At 42.3% G+C, this 19378-nt stretch overlaps 1 long non-coding RNA gene across 8 annotated transcripts in view; it reads left to right on the plus strand.

Annotated features, from left to right (window-relative positions):
- LOC134957007 (uncharacterized) overlaps positions 1-19378 on the plus strand; it is a 108305-nt gene that overhangs the window by 69231 nt on the left and 19696 nt on the right. For 5 of the 8 annotated variants that reach the window (XR_010186379.1, XR_010186378.1, XR_010186376.1 and 2 more), the window contains exon 2: positions 15251-15337. The exons of the other annotated variants lie outside the window; for them this stretch is intronic. This is a non-coding gene — a long non-coding RNA (uncharacterized LOC134957007). The remainder of the gene's footprint in view (positions 1-15250; positions 15338-19378) is intronic. 8 annotated transcript variants of the gene reach the window in all.

Consider the following 19378-nt stretch of genomic DNA (forward strand, 5'->3'; position numbering starts at 1 on the left):
TCTATTAGAAATTGCAGGATCAATGAAAAATAAATCATGCTCAACAACAAACATTACTGTATTTGCATAAGCAGGGGCTGCGCTAGAGCCCATAGAGCAACCTTTGACCCGCAAGAAAAATTGGTTATCATATAAAAAGAAATTTTTAGTCAAAATCAATTCAAATAGTGTCAGAAAAAATTCAATATACAAAGCAGAAAATAATCCACTTTGTAACATGAATTTCCTGACTGCATGAAGACCAAAAACAATGCGGAATAGAGGTGTATAAATTAATTACATCCACACTAATAAGCCAACAATTCTCAAAGTCAATAGAACAATTAGACAGCTTGTTCAACAATGTAGTAGTGTCCAAAAGGAAAGTAGGTTCTTTTTGAACCAATGGCTGCAATACAGAATCAATATAGGATGCCACAGGTTGAAACAAAGACCCACGTGCTCCAATAATGGGGCGTCCAGGAGGGGGGTCCAGTTTTTTATGTATCTTAGGTAGTGTATAAAACAAAGGGGTAATAGGGAATGAAGGAATAAGAATATCCTTCAATTCTTGTGTAATCAAACTTGCATCTACACCTTGTTGAAGGATTTCACAAAGATCCCTCTTAAATTTCTCGGTAGGATCATGATGTAATTTTTGATAAACTGAGGAATCAGATAATTGACGTTCGGCTTCAAGGCGGTAATCAGAAAGATCTTGTAATACGATCGCACCGCCCTTGTCCGCAGGACGGATAATGAGATTATGGTTATTGGACAAAGTATGGAGTGCTTAACGTTCAAGTTTGGTTAAATTGGGATGTGGGCTTTCAAAAGATACAATAGATGTAGAAACCTGTTGATCCACCATACGCATGTAGGTCTTGATTGATGAATTATTAGAGAGGGGATCAAAATTTGATGGTGATCGGAACTTCAATAATTGCTTGGGAACAGTGCTGGTGAGTGCAGAGTCTTTGTTATTAAAAAATTCCTTGAGTTTAAGTTTCCTTTGAAGCGAATTTTTCTCAATGTTCCATTGAAGCTCGTTAAAGGGTACAGTTGGAACAAACGAGAGCCCTTTACCCAACAAACTATATTCAGATGCACTGAGATCATAAGAAGAAAGATTGAAAATTAACTCCTTTTGTAAGGTGGTCTTCCTACACGCCCCCGACCTTTTGCTTTGGCCTCCGCGCCTCGTGAAGTTCCTGCCTTTGGGTTTGCAATAGCTCTTGTAGCTACTCCTAAAGGGCCCTTACTGTGTCCATTAGCATCAAAATCACTGTTAGAGCTACCGGAATCTTTAGATGTATCCGTATCAAACCGAGAGAAAGGTTTTCTAAATCTCCTAAAGAAAGGACGGGAATCACTCCTAGGATTATCACCACTAAGCCATTTATATACGGTGTGTTTTTCATAGTCAAGTTCCACTTTAGCAAGTTTATCTTTCTTAAAGCGGATCAGATCACGCTTATACTGGGAAACCTGCGTCTGTAATTTATTAATCCAGTCATTGTCTTTATCCGTAGATAACACAGGCAAATGAATGGTTTCAAAAGCTAGTATTTTTTGTTTGATCTTCTCAAGCTCTTTGGTGGATTGTTCGATTACTAAAAGAAGTAAATCAAAACTACACTTATTTAAAATAGCTATCCAGCGCTTGCAAAAAGCCGGATCATAGCGGCCAATAGTGGGACAATTCCTAACGCGGAATCCACGTGGAATCTTTTTTGCTTTAAAATAATCACTAAGTGAAAGTCCGTGCAAATAAAAATCAGTTTCCTTCTTTTTTAATTTTAACAGGTCACGAAAAATCACTTCAGGTGATGTAGCCTCAGCTTATTCATTAATACCAGTAGCATATAAGCGAGAATCGGCATCAGATTCAGAGAAGGTTAATGTATCACCAATGGGGTAATTAAGGTAGGAAAGTTGGTCATGGTTATCAGCTGCCATATTTGTATGAAAAAAAGACCAAACAGTATTATCTTTTCACTAAAGTCCTGTGCAAAAACAAATGCCCAAAAAAGTGCAAAAAATAGTGATAAAGTGCAAAAAATAGTTTTTACAATAATAAATGTCTCACGTTCCAAAGATTCACATAGCAGTGAACGGTAAATAGAACACCTGGTTCTTCCGAATCCAAGTGTATGGTACTGGGTGCCCAAACAGATCAATGCAGCGACCAACAGCATGGACCAATATATATAGAAGAAGGAATGGCACTCCCAAAGTAATAGCAAGTAAAGCAGCCGGTGCCCTCACAGTATAAGCATATAATGGGATGGAGGTGCGGCACTCACGGCTTCCAATAACGGACACAACGCGGTCACGACATTTATTATTGTAAAAACTATTTTTTGCACTTTATCACTATTTTTTGCACTGTTTTGGACATTTGTTTTTGCACAGGACTTTAGTGAAAAGATAATACTATTTGGTCTTTTTTTCATACAAATATGGCAGCTGATAACCATGACCAACTTTCCTACCTTAATTACCCCATTGGTGATACATTAACCTTCTCTGAATCTGATGCCGATTCTCGCTTATATGCTACTGGTATTAATGATGAAGCTGAGGCTACATCACCTGAAGTGATTTTTCGTGACCTGTTAAAATTAAAAAAGAAGGAAACTGATTTTTATTTGCACGGACTTTCACTTAGTGATTATTTTAAAGCAAAAAAGATTCCACGTGGATTCCGCGTTAGGAATTGTCCCACTATTGGCCGCTATGATCCGGCTTTTTGCAAGCGCTGGATAGCTATTTTAAATAAGTGTAGTTTTGATTTACTTCTTTTAGTAATCGAACAATCCACCAAAGAGCTTGAGAAGATCAAACAAAAAATACTAGCTTTTGAAACCATTCATTTGCCTGTGTTATCTACGGATAAAGACAATGACTGGATTAATAAATTACAGACGCAGGTTTCCCAGTATAAGCGTGATCTGATCCGCTTTAAGAAAGATAAACTTGCTAAAGTGGAACTTGACTATGAAAAACACACCGTATATAAATGGCTTAGTGGTGATAATCCTAGGAGTGATTCCCGTCCTTTCTTTAGGAGATTTAGAAAACCTTTCTCTCGGTTTGATACGGATACATCTAAAGATTCCGGTAGCTCTAACAGTCATTTTGATGCTAATGGACACAGTAAGGGCCCTTTAGGAGTAGCTACAAGAGCTATTGCAAACCCAAAGGCAGGAACTTCACGAGGCGCGGAGGCCAAAGCAAAAGGTCGGGGGCGTGTAGGAAGACCACCTTACAAAAGGAGTTAATTTTCAATCTTTCTTCTTATGATCTCAGTGCATCTGAATATAGTTTGTTGGGTAAAGGGCTCTCGTTTGTTCCAACTGTACCCTTTAACGAGCTTCAATGGAACATTGAGAAACATTTGCTTCAAAGGAAACTTAAACTCAAGGAATTTTTTAATAACAAAGACTCTGCACTCACCAGCACTGTTCCCAAGCAATTATTGAAGTTCCGATCACCATCAAATTTTGATCCCCTCTCTAATAATTCATCAATCAAGACCTACATGCGTATGGTGGATCAACAGGTTTCTACATCTATTGTATCTTTTGAAAGCCCACATCCCAATTTAACCAAACTTGAATGTGAAGCACTTCATACTTTGTCCAATAACCATAATCTCATTATCCGTCCTGCGGACAAGGGCGGTGCGATCGTATTACAAGATCTTTCTGATTACCGCCTTGAAGCCGAACGTCAATTATCTGATTCCTCAGTTTATCAAAAATTACATCATGATCCTACCGAGAAATTTAAGAGGGATCTTTGTGAAATCCTTCAACAAGGTGTAGATGCAAGTTTGATTACACAAGAATAGAAGGATATTCTTATTCCTTCATTCCCTATTACCCCTTTGTTTTATACACTACCTAAGATACATAAAAAACTGGACCCCCCTCCTGGACGCCCCATTATTGGAGCACGTGGGTCTTTGTTTCAACCTGTGGCATCCTATATTGATTCTGTATTGCAGCCATTGGTTCAAAAAGAACCTACTTTCCTTTTGGACACTACTACATTGTTGAACAAGCTGTCTAATTGTTCTATTGACTTTGAGAATTGTTGGCTTATTAGTGTGGATGTAATTACTTTATACACCTCTATTCTGCATTGTTTTGGTCTTCATGCAGTCAGGAAATTCATGTTACAAAGTGGATTATTTTCTGCTTTGTATATTGAATTTTTTCTGACACTATTTGAATTGATTTTGACTAAAAATTTCTTTTTATATGATAACCAATTTTTCTTGCAGGTCAAAGGTTGCTCTATGGGCTCTAGCGCAGCCCCTGGTTATGCAAATACAGTAATGTTTGTTGTTGAGCATGATTTATTTTTCATTGATCCTGCAATTTCTAATAGATTGTTATTTTTTTCACGTTTTATCGACGATCTGTTGATTGTCTGGCAAGGTGATATTGGTGATTTCATTAAGATCATTGAAACCCATAATGATGGGCTATCTCCTATCAAATTTACTTATACTTATAGTAGAGATCAGATCTATTTTCTTGATGTCATGATTTCTGTGAATGATGGGCAAATTAACACATCATTATTTACGAAACCAACTGACCGTAATATGCTTTTACAAGCCACTAGTTGCCATCCTAAAAGCCTGATTCGTGGTTTGCCTTATTCGCAAATGATTCGATTGCACAGAATCAATTCCAATATTGAGGTTGCTGCTAAACAAATTGATACATTAATTACTAAATTTGTCCAAAGGGGGTACTCAGTTGATGATCTGCTTGTTACTAAGGCTAGAGTATTAAAAATAGATCGCAATTCCCTATTGGCATCTAGTTCAAGAAGCTCTAATAAATCCGATAGATTCCCTTGGGTTAACAGATATAATGTATCTTCCCCTTTAATTAATAATATTACTAAAAAACATTGGCCTTTGATTGAGTCTGATCATCTTTTACCACTTAATCATACCCGGCTTATGCCCTGTTATTCCCGTGGTCGTAATTTACGTGATTTCCTTGTGAAATCTGATGTTGCTAAAAACCCTCCCACTTTACAACAGACTGGCTGTGTACGTTGCACATGCGTTACCTGCCAATTTCTTTTGGCTGGTAACAGTTTTGCACATCCTCATACGGGAAAGACTATTTTTATTAAACATCTGTTAACATGTAATTCTACTTTTGTTGTCTATCAACTTATTTGCCCATGTGGCCTTAGCTACGTGGGAAAGACCGAACGTAAATTTAAAGAACGGATGTCTGCACACCGTTCAGTAACTAGGAATGCTCTGAAAAGTGGTTGTTCTGATCAACCAGTTGCTAGGCACTTTGTCGAGCTTCGTCATCCCCTTAATAGTTTGCGTTATCGTATGATCGACCATGTCCCCCCCTCTATTAGAGGGGGTGATCGTTCACGCAAACTATTACAATGTGAGACCCGATGGATCATGCGTTTGGGTGTTCTAGCTCCTAAGGGTCTGAATGACGGTATTTCATATGCTTGTTTCTATTGATTATGCATTTGGCCCTGGCTCAACATGCTGCTCTATTTGTATGTTATACATTGATTTATTAGCTTGTGTAACAATGCTGATCTATTATATTGACTTTTCAATGTGTCATCTATGCTATTATATCCATTTTGTATCATGCTTCTGTATTACTTCCGCTTATTTCCTGTTTTTAATATCACCATGGTGATGTGGTTGTAATGGTGTTCGTTCATTGGTGTTTAGATTTATGATGTCATCATCTGCTGCCGCTGGGCGGGTGCTTTGTCCTGGTCCCGGCGTCCGGCGTGGTTTCACTGTTTTAATTCACTTGCTATAAAGGTATGTACATTTTGCTTTTATTCTTTAATAAAGTCTGACGACAGTGCTGGGGCACTGAAACGTTACTACATAGACGTGACCGCGTTGTGTCCGTTATTGGAAGCCGTGAGTGCCGCATCTCCATCCCATTATATATATATTGTACTTTTGTGTGCCGCGCCACTTACTTTTTTTCTCTTTTCCTATGTTTGAGAGAATTGTCAATACTCTCAAGAGGTGTGCAGAAGCAATTTTCACAATTGTCTATTGGGATCATAGTACTATTGGCACCAGTGTAACCTGTTTTCTTTATTGTTTTACGATGCGCCTTTGTATGATTGGATTAGAAACTCCATTAGTGGGCGTCTCTGTACAGATCCCTGCAGCAGCATTATTCACATACTTTCACAGATCCGCTGCATGTGAAAACTCAGGTGCAAATGCAGGTACTTCTGAATTGGGCCCCAAAGTACTGAATTTTATAGTGTTTTTCATGCTTTAAGGGATAACAGACAACAAACTGTGATCGATCAGGTTTAAAGTTTGAGTTCAATCTTTGCACAGAAAACCATTAAAAATAATACATAATATAGCTATGGTCATCCTGATGTTCACCTCAGCTATGGTCCACACGGCAGCAACGTTGTCCTCGGTGGTGGACACAGGCCGGACGCAGTGCTTCTCATCTTCCAGGGATCATCTCCAGCGCCAAAATTCTACATACCACTCAAACACAGTTGCTCGGGACGTTTTATTCTCCCCCAAAGCAGCTCAAAACTCTCCTGCTGTCTTAGGCCTCTCTTGTAGTTGTAGAAGATCATGGATCTCTAAAATGGGATTGTGAAGGAAGAGAACATGCAGACTTCTACAGTGTGCAGTTATGCTTATATAAGGTTCTGTGCCTTGACATTTCACAAGAACTTTATTTAGAGATTACAGTTCACAACCAGACGGTTTGTGTCTTCTCAGGGGCATTTTAACAGAGGAGGGGGCCCGTGTGCACCTCTCGGTGGGCCCCCTCCTCTGCATGTTCCAAGACCAATATGACTACTGCGCACGCACTGCGGCCATTTTGGCTGCAATTCTCGCATTGACTGCAGCAGCCGACGCTGGACTCCGAAAAAGGTAAGTATTAAAATACAGGTGCAGTGTGTGCAATATGGGCCCTCCCTGGACCCAGGGGCCCATGTGCACCGCACACATAGCACCCATTATAGAAGCACCAATGTGTCTACTCTACTTATGCACTGCACATCCGGAAACTAATTGCACAACCCTTGTAAGCATAATTATGTTTACATTTGTTCATATTGATGGGGTTTGAGAATTTATGACAAATTTTCAAAGTTTAAAGTAGGTTCAACCAGGAGCATCACTTGGGAGCTGAGCCTGAGTCAGCTGCTGAGGGGGAATTTTGTTCCCCTTCAATAGTGCTGTACAGTAGAGGGTGTATAGTGAGCTGATGTTGAGGGGAATACTCTTTGTCCCCCTTTGCAGCCCATTTTTTGTAAGGCGGTGTGACCACACCTCCTTAGATTAAGCAGCACCCCCAAATAGTACCTGGGCCCATCACTGCTCTCTATGGCCTGGTTACAAGTACAGGTTGAGTATCCCTTATCCAAAATGCTTGGGACCAGGAGTATTTTGGATATCGGATTATTCCGTATTTTGGAATAATTGCATAATATAATGAGATATCATGGTGATGGGACCCAAGTCTAAGCACAAAATGCATTTATGTTACATATACACCTTATAAAAACAGCCTGAAGGTAATTTTAGCCAATATTTTTTATAACTTTGTGCATTAAACAAAGTGTGTGTACATTCACACAATTCATTTATGTTTCATATACACCTTGGCCCTCATTCCGAGTTGTTCGCTCGTTCTTTTTCATCGCATCGCAGTGAAAATCCGCTTAGTACGCATGCGCAATGTTCGCACTGCGACTGCGCCAAGTAACTTTACTATGAAGAAAGTATTTTTACTCACGGCTTTTTCTTCGCTCCGGCGATCGTAATGTGATTGACAGGAAATGGGTGTTACTGGGCGGAAACACGGCGTTTCAGGGGCGTGTGGCTGAAAACGCTACCGTTTCCGGAAAAAACGCAGGAGTGGCCGGAGAAACGGTGGGAGTGCCTGGGCGAACGCTGGGTGTGTTTGTGACGTCAACCAGGAACGACAAGCACTGAACTGATCGCACAGGCAGAGTAAGTCTGGAGCTACTCTGAAACTGCTAAGTAGTTAGTAATCGCAATATTGCGAATACATCGGTCGCAATTTTAAGAAGCTAAGATTCACTCCCAGTAGGCGGCGGCTTAGCGTGTGTAACTCTGCTAAATTCGCCTTGCGACCGATCAACTCGGAATGAGGGCCCTTATACACACAGCCTGAAGGTCATTTAATACAATATTTTTAATAACTTTGTGTATTACACAAAGTTTGTGTACATTGAGCCATCATAAAACAAAAGTATCACTATTTCACTCTCACTCAAAAAATTCCGTATTTCGGAATATTCCGTATTTCGGAATATTTGGATATGGGATACTCAACCTGTACTAGCTTTTGCGAATAAACACATTACATTCCTAGGTTCTGATAAGCTTGCCAAGACAGTTGTATTTATTGTGTCTTCCCATCTTATTTGTTCATTATTTTTTATTAACAAAATGTGTGAATATTAAGTAATATACTTTATTCAATTATTATTATTATTATTATTATTTATCTTGATGATGCCACACAATTTCCACAGTGCTGTACAGACAAAAATGTCAATTCTGCGCATGCGTTTGGGACGCACTGTGCATGCGCATTGTACTTTCACAAAAGCCGATGCAGTTTTACACAAGCTCTAGCGACGCTTTTCAGTCGCACTGCTGGCCGCAGAGTGATTGACAGAAAGTGGGTGTTTCTGGGTGGTAACTGACTGTTTTCGGGGAGTGTGTGAAAAAACGCAGGCGTGCCTGATAAAAACACGGTAGTGGCTGGAAAAACATAGGCGTGGCTGGGCGAACGCAGGGCGTGTTTGTGACATCAAAACAGGAACTAAATAGTCTAAAGTGATCGCAAGCTAGGAGTAGGTCTCGAGCTACTCTGAAACTGCACAATCTTTTTTGTAGCAGCACTGCGATCCTTTTGTTTGCACTTCTGCTAAGCTAAGATACACTCCCAGGGGGTGGCGGCTTAGCGTTTGCATGGCTACTTAAAGCAGCTAGCGAGCGAACAACTCGGAATGAGGGCCAATATACAGATAACAGTGAAATTAGAAATATCAAATGTACAGCAAATGTAATCTGACATACACTAACGATGGAACAACACAAGGCGCCAGTATGCAGTTCCCATTTCAATACTTAAAAGGTTAACACTGACAAAGCAGATACTATTAGGTTGAACACGGAATGCTGGATTGCTAATAATGGGATTTACAGCATTTTAACAGTGTTGGCTGTACAACTTCAGGCATGAGGCTAAATGTAATAGGGTGCGATTTCGGAAAACGTGTGATTTTTACAGCAAATTTGCATGTTTTCCGAAAATCGCAAATGTAATAGCTTGCAATTTTGTCGAAAATCGCAAGTTTTGAACATATACCAAAAATCGCAAGTGAAAAATTGCATCTAGATGTTTTTCTTTGACCTGGTCCTGGTTACAAAAATACGGGGAAAAATTGACTGGGGTTCCCGGTATTTAAGCAACCAGCACCGGGCTGCTGGACAGTCCTGGTTCCAAAAAAGATGCAGGGGTCCCTCGTATTTTTAAAACCAGCACCGGGCTCCACTAGCCAGGGAGGTGATGCCGCAGCCGGGGGACACTTTTATATAGGTCCCTGTGGCCACAGCATCACTCCCCCCAACTAGTCACCTCTGGTCGTGGTTCCCTGGGGATGTGGGGACCCCTTAAATCAATAATATTGTCCTTTGTTGTGAAACTACAAGTCCCAGCAAGCCTCCCCCACTTGCTGGTACTTGAAGAACCACAAGTACCAGCATGCGGGGAAATAACGGGCCCGCTGGTACCTGTAGTTCCACAACAAAAGAAATACCCAAATAAAAACACATGACACACACCGTAAAAGTACAACTTTAATTCACATACATGCACACATACACACTCATACATACTTACCTACATCCCACGCCGCTATTCACATCCCCTTCTCCAGTAGAATCCAATTGTGTACCTATATATATATATATATATATATATATATATATACTTACAAACAATCCAGTGAAGATCAGTCCTCTTCCTTCCATATAGCATCCCAGGGGTTAAACAAAGAAAAAAAAAGAAAAACCCGGTCCAACGAACTAAAGGGGTTCCATGTTTACACATGGAACCCCTTTCCCTGAATGCCGTGACTCCCCGTGACTCCTGTCACTAGAGGTCCCGGCAGCCAATCAGGGAGCACCATGTCATAGCGCTCTCCTGATTGGCTGTGCACTCCTGGCCTGTCAATCAGGTGGAGTGGCTATAATAGAGGATCGTGGTCCTCCATTATAGTCAATGGTGGGAAAATTGCTGTCTGCGGCTAACTGCGAGGTTAAATTAGGTCACCCACAAGAGTCATCCTTGATTTAAGGGGTACCCTCTCCCCCAGGGAACCCCGGCCAGGGGTGACTAGTTGGGGGGAGCAGGGACCTATATTAAAGTGTCCCCCCCCCTACCCCCGGCTGCGGCATCACCTCCCTGGCTAGTGGAGCCCAGTGCTGGTTTTAAAAATAAAGGGGACCCCTACGTCTTTTGTCCCCCGTATTTTTGGAACCAGGACCGGTCCAAGGGCTCGGTGCTGGTTGCTTAAATACGGGGAACCCCAGTCAATTTTTTCCCCGTATTTTTGTAACCAGGACCGGCTCAAAGAGCCTGAGCCTGGTTATGCTTTTGGGGGGGACCTGCACATATTTTTTTTTTTACTTTTAACACTTTCTTTACTGTTCCATACAGAAGCATGCACGGATCTCACTGATCTGTGCATGCTTCTGACTAGGTAATAAAAACATGACCTAAAATCCTCATGTATTTATTACTAAAAATTGCATGTTTCCTTTACTAAAAACTAGATGTGCACTTGAAATTTTTCGGGTTTTGTGTTTTGGTTTTGGGTTCGGTTCCGCGGCCGTGTTTTGGGTTCGACCGCGTTTTGGCAAAATCTCACCGAATTTTTTTTGTCGGATTCGGGTGTGTTTTGGATTCGGGTGTTTTTTTCAAAAAACACTAAAAAACAGCTTAAATCATAGAATTTGGGGGTCATTTTGACCCCAAAGTATTATTAACCTCAAAAACCATAATTTCCACTCATTTTCAGTCTATTCTGAATACCTCACACCTCACAATATTATTTTTAGTCCTAAAATTTGCACCGAGGTCGCTGGATGACTAAGCTAAGCGACCCTAGTGGCCGACACAAACACCTGGCCCATCTAGGAGTGGCACTGCAGTGTCACGCAGGATGGCCCTTCCAAAAAACACTCCCCAAACAGCACATGGCGCAAAGAAAAAAAGAGGAGCAATGAGGTAGCTGTGTGAGTAAGATAAGCGACCCTAGTGGCCGACACAAACACCTGGCCCATCTAGGAGTGGCACTGCAGTGTCATGCAGGATGGCCCTTCCAAAAAACACTCCCCAAACAGCACATGACGCAAAGAAAAAAAGAGGCGCAATGAGGTAGCTGTGTGAGTAAGATAAGCGACCCTAGTGGCCGACACAAACACCTGGCCCATCTAGGATTGGCACTGCAGTGTCACGCAGGATGGCCCTTCCAAAAAACACTCCCCAAACAGCACATGACGCAAAGAAAAAAAGAGGCGCAATGAGGTAGCTGTGTGAGTAAGATAAGCGACCCTAGTGGCCGACACAAACACCTGGCCCATCTAGGAGTGGCACTGCAGTGTCACGCAGGATGGCCCTTCCAAAAAACACTCCCCAAACAGCACATGACGCAAAGAAAAAAAGAGGCGCAATGAGGTAGCTGTGTGAGTAAGATAAGCGACCCTAGTGGCCGACACAAACACCTGGCCCATCTAGGAGTGGCACTGCAGTGTCACGCAGGATGGCCCTTCCAAAAAACACTCCCCAAACAGCACATGACGCAAAGAAGAAAAAAAGAAAAAAGAGGTGCAAGATGGAATTGTCCTTGGGCCCTCCCACCCACCCTTATGTTGTATAAACAGGACATGCACACTTTAACCAACCCATCATTTCAGTGACAGGGTCTGCCACACGACTGTGACTGAAATGACGGGTTGGTTTGGACCCCCACCAAAAAAGAAGCAATTAATCTCTCCTTGCACAAACTGGCTCTACAGAGGCAAGATGTCCACCTCATCATCATCCTCCGATATATCACCGTGTACATCCCCCTCCTCACAGATTATCAATTCGTACGTCCCCACTGGAATCCACCATCTCAGCTCCCTGTGTACTTTGTGGAGGCAATTGCTGCTGGTCAATGTCTCCACGGAGGAATTGATTATAATTCATTTTAATGAACATCATCTTCTCCACATTTTCTGGAAGTAACCTCGTACGCCGATTGCTGACAAGGTGAGCGGCGGCACTAAACACTCTTTCGGAGTACACACTTGTGGGAGGGCAACTTAGGTAGAATAAAGCCAGTTTGTGCAAGGGCCTCCAAATTGCCTCTTTTTCCTGCCAGTATAAGTACGGACTGTGTGACGTGCCTACTTGGATGCGGTCACTCATATAATTCTCCACCATTCTTTCAATGGGGAGAGAATCATATGCAGTGACAGTAGACGACATGTCCGTAATCGTTGTCAGGTCCTTCAGTCCGGACCAGATGTCAGCATCAGCAGTCGCTCCAGACTGCCCTGCATCACCGCCAGCGGGTGGGCTCGGAATTCTGAGCCTTTTCCTCGCACCCCCAGTTGCGGGAGAATGTGAAGGAGGAGATGTTGACAGGTCGCGTTCCGCTTGACTTGACAATTTTCTCACCAGCAGGTCTTTGAACCCCAGCAGACTTGTGTCTGCCGGAAAGAGAGATCCAAGGTAGGTTTTAAATCTAGGATCGAGCACGGTGGCCAAAATGTAGTGCTCTGATTTCAACAGATTGACCACCCGTGAATCCTTGTTAAGCGAATTAAGGGCTCCATCCACAAGTCCCACATGCCTAGCGGAATCGCTCCGTGTTAGCTCCTCCTTCAATGTCTCCAGCTTCTTCTGCAAAAGCCTGATGAGGGGAATGACCTGACTCAGGCTGGCAGTGTCTGAACTGACTTCACGTGTGGCAAGTTCAAAGGGCAGCAGAACCTTGCACAACGTTGAAATCCTTCTCCACTGCGCTTGAGACAGGTGCATTCCACCTCCTATATCGTGCTGAATTGTATAGGCTTGAATGGCCTTTTGCTGCTCCTCCAACCTCTGAAGCATATATAGGGTTGAATTCCACCTCGTTACCACTTCTTGCTTCAGATGATGGCAGGGCAGGTTCAGGCGTTTTTGGTGTTGCTCCAGTCTTCTGTACGTGGTGCCTGTACGCCGAAAGTGTCCCGCAATTCTTCTGGCCACCGACAGCATCTCTTGCACGCCCCTGTCGTTTTTTAAAAAATTCTGCACCACCAAATTCAAGGTATGTGCAAAACATGGGACGTGCTGGAATTTGCCCATATTTAATGCACACACAATATTGCTGGCGTTGTCCGATGCCACAAATCCACAGGAGAGTCCAATTGGGGTAAGCCATTCCGCGATGATCTTCCTCAGTTGCCGTAAGAGGTTTTCAGCTGTGTGCGTATTCTGGAAAGCGGTGATACAAAGCGTAGCCTGCCTAGGAAAGAGTTGGCGTTTGCGAGATGCTGCTACTGGTGCCGCCGCTGCTGTTCTTGCGGCGGGAGTCCATACATCTACCCAGTGGGCTGTCACAGTCATATAGTCCTGACCCTGCCCTGCTCCACTTGTCCACATGTCCGTGGTTAAGTGGACATTGGGTACAACTGCATTTTTTAGGACACTGGTGAGTCTTTTTCTGACGTCCGTGTTCATTCTCGGTATCGCCTGCCTAGAGAAGTGGAACCTAGATGGTATTTGGTAACGGGGGCACACTACCTCAAGAAATTGTCTAGTTCCCTGTGAACTAACGGCGGATACCGGACGCACGTCTAACACCAACATAGTTGTCAAGGCCTCAGTTATCCGCTTTGCAGCAGGATGACTGCTGTGATATTTCATCTACCTCGCAAAGGACTGTTGGACAGTCAATTGCTTGGTGGAAGTAGTAAAAGTGGTCTTACGATTTCCCCTCTGGGATGACCATCGACTCCCAGCAGCAACAACAGCAGCGCCAGCAGCAGTAGGCGTTACATGCAAGGATGCATCGGAGGAATCCCAGGCAGGAGAGGATTCGTCAGAATTGCCAGTGACATGGCCTGCAGGACTATTGGCATTCCTGGGGAAGGAGGAAATTGACACTGAGGGAGTTGGTGGGGTGGTTTGCGTGAGCTTGGTTACAAGAGGAAGGGATTTACTGGTCAGTGGACTGCTTCCGCTGTCGCCCAAAGTTTTTGAACTTGTCACTGACTTATTATGAATGCGCTGCAGGTGACATATAAGGGAGGATGTTCCGAGGTGGTTAACGTCCTTACCCCTACTTATTACAGCTTGACAAAGGCAACACACGGCTTGACAAATGTTGTCCGCATTTCTGTTGAAATACTTCCACACCGAAGAGCTGATTTTTTTGGTATTTTCACCAGGCATGTCAACGGCCATATTCCTCCCACGGACAACAGGTGTCTCCCCGGGTGCCTGACTTAAACAAACCACCTCACCATCAGAATCCTCCTTGTCAATTTCCTCCCCAGCGCCAGCAACACCCATATCCTCCTCATCCTGGTGTACTTCAACACTGACATCTTCAATCTGACTATCAGGAACTGGACTGCGGGTGCTCCTTCCAGCACTTGCAGGGGGCGTGCAAATGGTGGAAGGCGCATGCTCTTCACGTCCAGTGTTGGGAAGGTCAGGCATCGCAACCGACACAATTGGACTCTCCTTGTGGATTTGGGATTTCGAAGAACGCACAGTTCTTTGCGGTGCTTTTGCCAGCTTGAGTCCTTTTCATTTTTCTAGCGAGAGGCTGAGTGCTTCCATCCTCATGTGAAGCTGAACCACTAGCCATGAACATAGGCCAGGGCCTCAGCCGTTCCTTGCCACTCCATGTGGTAAATGGCATATTGGCAAGTTTACGCTTCTCCTCCAACAATTTTATTTTAGATTTTGGAGTCCTTTTTTTACTGATATTTGGTGTTTTGGATTTTACATGCTCTGTACTATGACATTGGGCATCGGCCTTGGCAGACGACGTTGCTGGCATTTCATCGTCTCGGCCATGACTAGTGGCAGCAGCTTCAGCACGAGGTGGAAGTGGATCTTGATCTTTCCCTAATTTTGGAACCTCAACATTTTTGTTCTCCATATTTTAATAGGCACAACTAAAAGGCACCTCAGGTAAACAATGAAGATGGATGGATACTAGTATACTTATGGATGGACGAGCGACTGCCGACACAGAGGTAGCTACAGCCGTGGACTACCGTACTGTTTCTGCTGCTAATATAGACTGGATGATAATGAGATGAAATTAATATATATATATATATATATATATATAATATCACTAGTACTGCAGCCGGACAGGTATATATATTTATTATGTAATGACTGATGACGGACCTGCTGGACACTGTCAGCTCAGCAGCACCGCAGACTGCTACAGTAAGCTACTATAGTAGTATGTATCAAGAAGAAAGAAAAAAAAAACCACGGGTAGGTGGTATACAATTATGGATGGACGAGCGATTGCCGACACAGAGGTAGCTACAGCCGTGGACTACCGTACTGTGTCTGCTGCTAATATAGACTGGATGATAATGAGATGAAATTAATATATATATATATATATATATATATATAATATCACTAGTACTGCAGCCGGACAGGTATATATATTTATTATGTAATGACTGATGACGGACCTGCTGGACACTGTCAGCTCAGCAGCACCGCAGACTGCTACAGTAAGCTACTATAGTAGTATGTATCAAAAAGAAAGAAAAAAAAAACCCACGGGTAGGTGGTATACAATTATGGATGGACGAGCGACTGCCGACACAGAGGTAGCTACAGCCATGGACTACCATACTGTGTCTGCTGCTAATATAGACTGGATGATAATGAGATGAAATTAATATATATATATATATAATATCACTAGTACTGCAGCCGGACAGGTATATATATATTTGTTATGTAATGACTGATGACGGACCTGCTGGACACTGTCAGCTCAGCAGCACCGCAGACTGCTACAGTAAGCTACTATAGTAGAATGTATCAAGAAGAAATAAAAAAAAATAAACCATGGGTAGGTGGTATACAATTATGGATGGACGAGCGACTGCCGACACAGAGGTAGCTACAGCCGTGGACTACCGTACTGTCTGCTGCTAATATAGACTGGATGATAATGAGATGAAATTAATATATAGATATAATATCACTAGTACTGCAGCCGGACAGGTATATATATTTATTATGTAATGACTGATGACGGACCTGCTGGACACTGTCAGCTCAGCAGCACCGCAGACTGCTACAGTAAGCTACTATAGTAGTATGTATCAAGAAGAAAGAAAAAAAAAAACCACGGGTAGGTGGTATACAATTATGGATGGACGAGCGACTGCCGACACAGAGGTAGCTACAGCCGTGGACTACCGTACTGTGTCTGCTGCTAATATAGACTGGATGATAATGAGATGAAATTAATATATATATATATATATATAATATCACTAGTACTGCAGCCGGACAGGTATATATATTTATTATGTAATGACTGATGACGGACCTGCTGGACACTGTCAGCTCAGCAGCACCGCAGACTGCTACAGTAAGCTACTATAGTAGTATGTATCAAGAAGAAAGAAAAAAAAAAACCACGGGTAGGTGGTATACAATTATGGATGGACGAGCGACTGCCGACACAGAGGTAGCTACAGCCGTGGACTACCGTACTGTGTCTGCTGCTAATATAGACTGGATGATAATGAGATGAAATATATATATATATATATATATAATATCACTAGTACTGCAGCCGGAGTGGTATATATATTTATTATGTAATGACTGATGATGGACCTGCTGGACACTGTCAGCTCAGCAGCACCGCAGACTGCTACAGTAAGCTACTATAGTAGTATGTATCAAGAAGAAAGAAAAAAAAAAAACCACGGGTAGGTGGTATACAATTATGAATGGACGAGCGACTGCCAACACAGAGGTAGCTACAGCCGTGGACTACCGTACTGTGTCTGCTGCTAATATAGACTGGATGATAATGAGATGAAATTAATATATATATATATATAATATCACTAGTACTGCAGCCGGACAGGTATATATATTTATTATGTAATGACTGATGACGGACCTGCTGGACACTGTCAGCTCAGCAGCACCGCAGACTGCTACAGTAAGCTACTATAGTAGTATGTATCAAGAAGAAAGAAAAAAAAATAAACCACGGGTAGGTGGTATACAATTATGGATGGACGAGCGACTGCCGACACAGAGGTAGCTACAGCCATGGACTACCGTACTGTGTCTGCTGCTAATATAGACTGGATGATAATGAGATGAAATTAATATATATATAATATCACTAGTACTGCAGCCGGACAGGTATATATATTTGTTATGTAATGACTGATGACGGACCTGCTGGACACTGTCAGCTCAGCAGCACCGCAGACTGCTACAGTAAGCTACTATAGTAGTATGTATCAAGAAGAAAGAAAAAAAAATAAACCATGGGTAGGTGGTATACAATTATGGATGGACGAGCGACTGCCGACACAGAGGTAGCTACAGCCGTGGACTACCGTACTGTGTCTGCTGCTAATATAGACTGGATGATAATGAGATGAAATTAATATATATATATAATATCACTAGTACTGCAGCCGGACAGGTATATATATTTATTATGTAATGACTGATGACGGACCTGCTGGACACTGTCGGCTCAGCAGCACCGCAGACTGCTACAGTAAGCTACTATAGTAGTATGTATCAAGAAGAAAGAAAAAAAAAAACCATGGGTAGGTGGTATACAATTATGGATGGACGAGCGACTGCCGACACAGAGGTAGCTACAGCCGTGGACTACCGTACTGTGTCTGCTGCTAATATAGACTGGATGATAATGAGATGAAATTAATATATATATATATAATATCACTAGTACTGCAGCCGGACAGGTATATATATTTATTATGTAATGACTGATGACGGACCTGCTGGACACTGTCAGCTCAGCAAGCACCGCAGACTGCTACAGTAAGCTACTATAGTAGTATGTATCAAGAAGAAAGAAAAAAAAAACCACGGGTAGGTGGTATACAATTATGGATGGGCGAGCGACTGCCGACACAGAGGTAGCTACAGCCGTGGACTACCGTACTGTGTCTGCTGCTAATATAGACTGAATGATAATGAGATGAAATTAATATATATATATATATATATATATATAATATCACTAGTACTGCAGCCGGATAGGTATATATATTTATTATGTAATGACTGATGACGGACCTGCTGGACACTGTCAGCTCAGCAGCACCGCAGACTGCTACAGTAAGCTACTATAGTAGTATGTATCAAGAAGAAAGAAAAAAAAAAAACACGGGTAGGTGGTATACAATTATGGATGGACGAGCGACTGCCGACACAGAGGTAGCTACAGCCGTGGACTACCGTACTGTGTCTGCTGCTAATATAGACTGGATGATAATGAGATGAAATATATATATATATATATATATATATATATAATATCACTAGTACTGCAGCCGGACAGGTATATATATTTATTATGTAATGACTGATGATGGACCTGCTGGACACTGTCAGCTCAGCAGCACCGAGACTGCTACAGTAAGCTACTATAGTAGTATGTATCAAGAAGAAAGAAAAAAAAAAAAAACACGGGTAGGTGGTATACAATTATGGATGGACGAGCGACTGCCGACACAGAGGTAACTACAGCCGTGGACTACCGTACTGTGTCTGCTGCTCATATAGACTGGATGATAATGAGATGAAATTAATATATATATATATATATATATATATATATATATAATATCACTAGTACTGCAGCCGGACAGGTATATATATTTATTATGTAATGACTGATGACGGACCTGCTGGACACTGTCAGCTCAGCAGCACCGCAGACTGCTACAGTAAGCTACTATAGTAGTATGTATCAAGAAGAAAGAAAAAAAAAAAACCACGGGTAGGTGGTATACAATTATGGATGGACGAGCGACTGCCGACACAGAGGTAGCTACAGCTGTGGACTACCGTACTGTGTCTGCTGCTAATATAGACTGGATGATAATGAGATGAAATTAATATATATATATATATAATATCACTAGTACTGCAGCCGGACAGGTATTTATATTTATTATGTAATGACTGATGACGGACCTGCTGGACACTGTCAGCTCAGCAGCACCGCAGACTGCTACAGTAAGCTA

The sequence above is a fragment of the Pseudophryne corroboree genome, chromosome 9 (assembly GCF_028390025.1).
Source record: "Pseudophryne corroboree isolate aPseCor3 chromosome 9, aPseCor3.hap2, whole genome shotgun sequence".
Lineage (NCBI taxonomy): Eukaryota > Metazoa > Chordata > Amphibia > Anura > Myobatrachidae > Pseudophryne > Pseudophryne corroboree.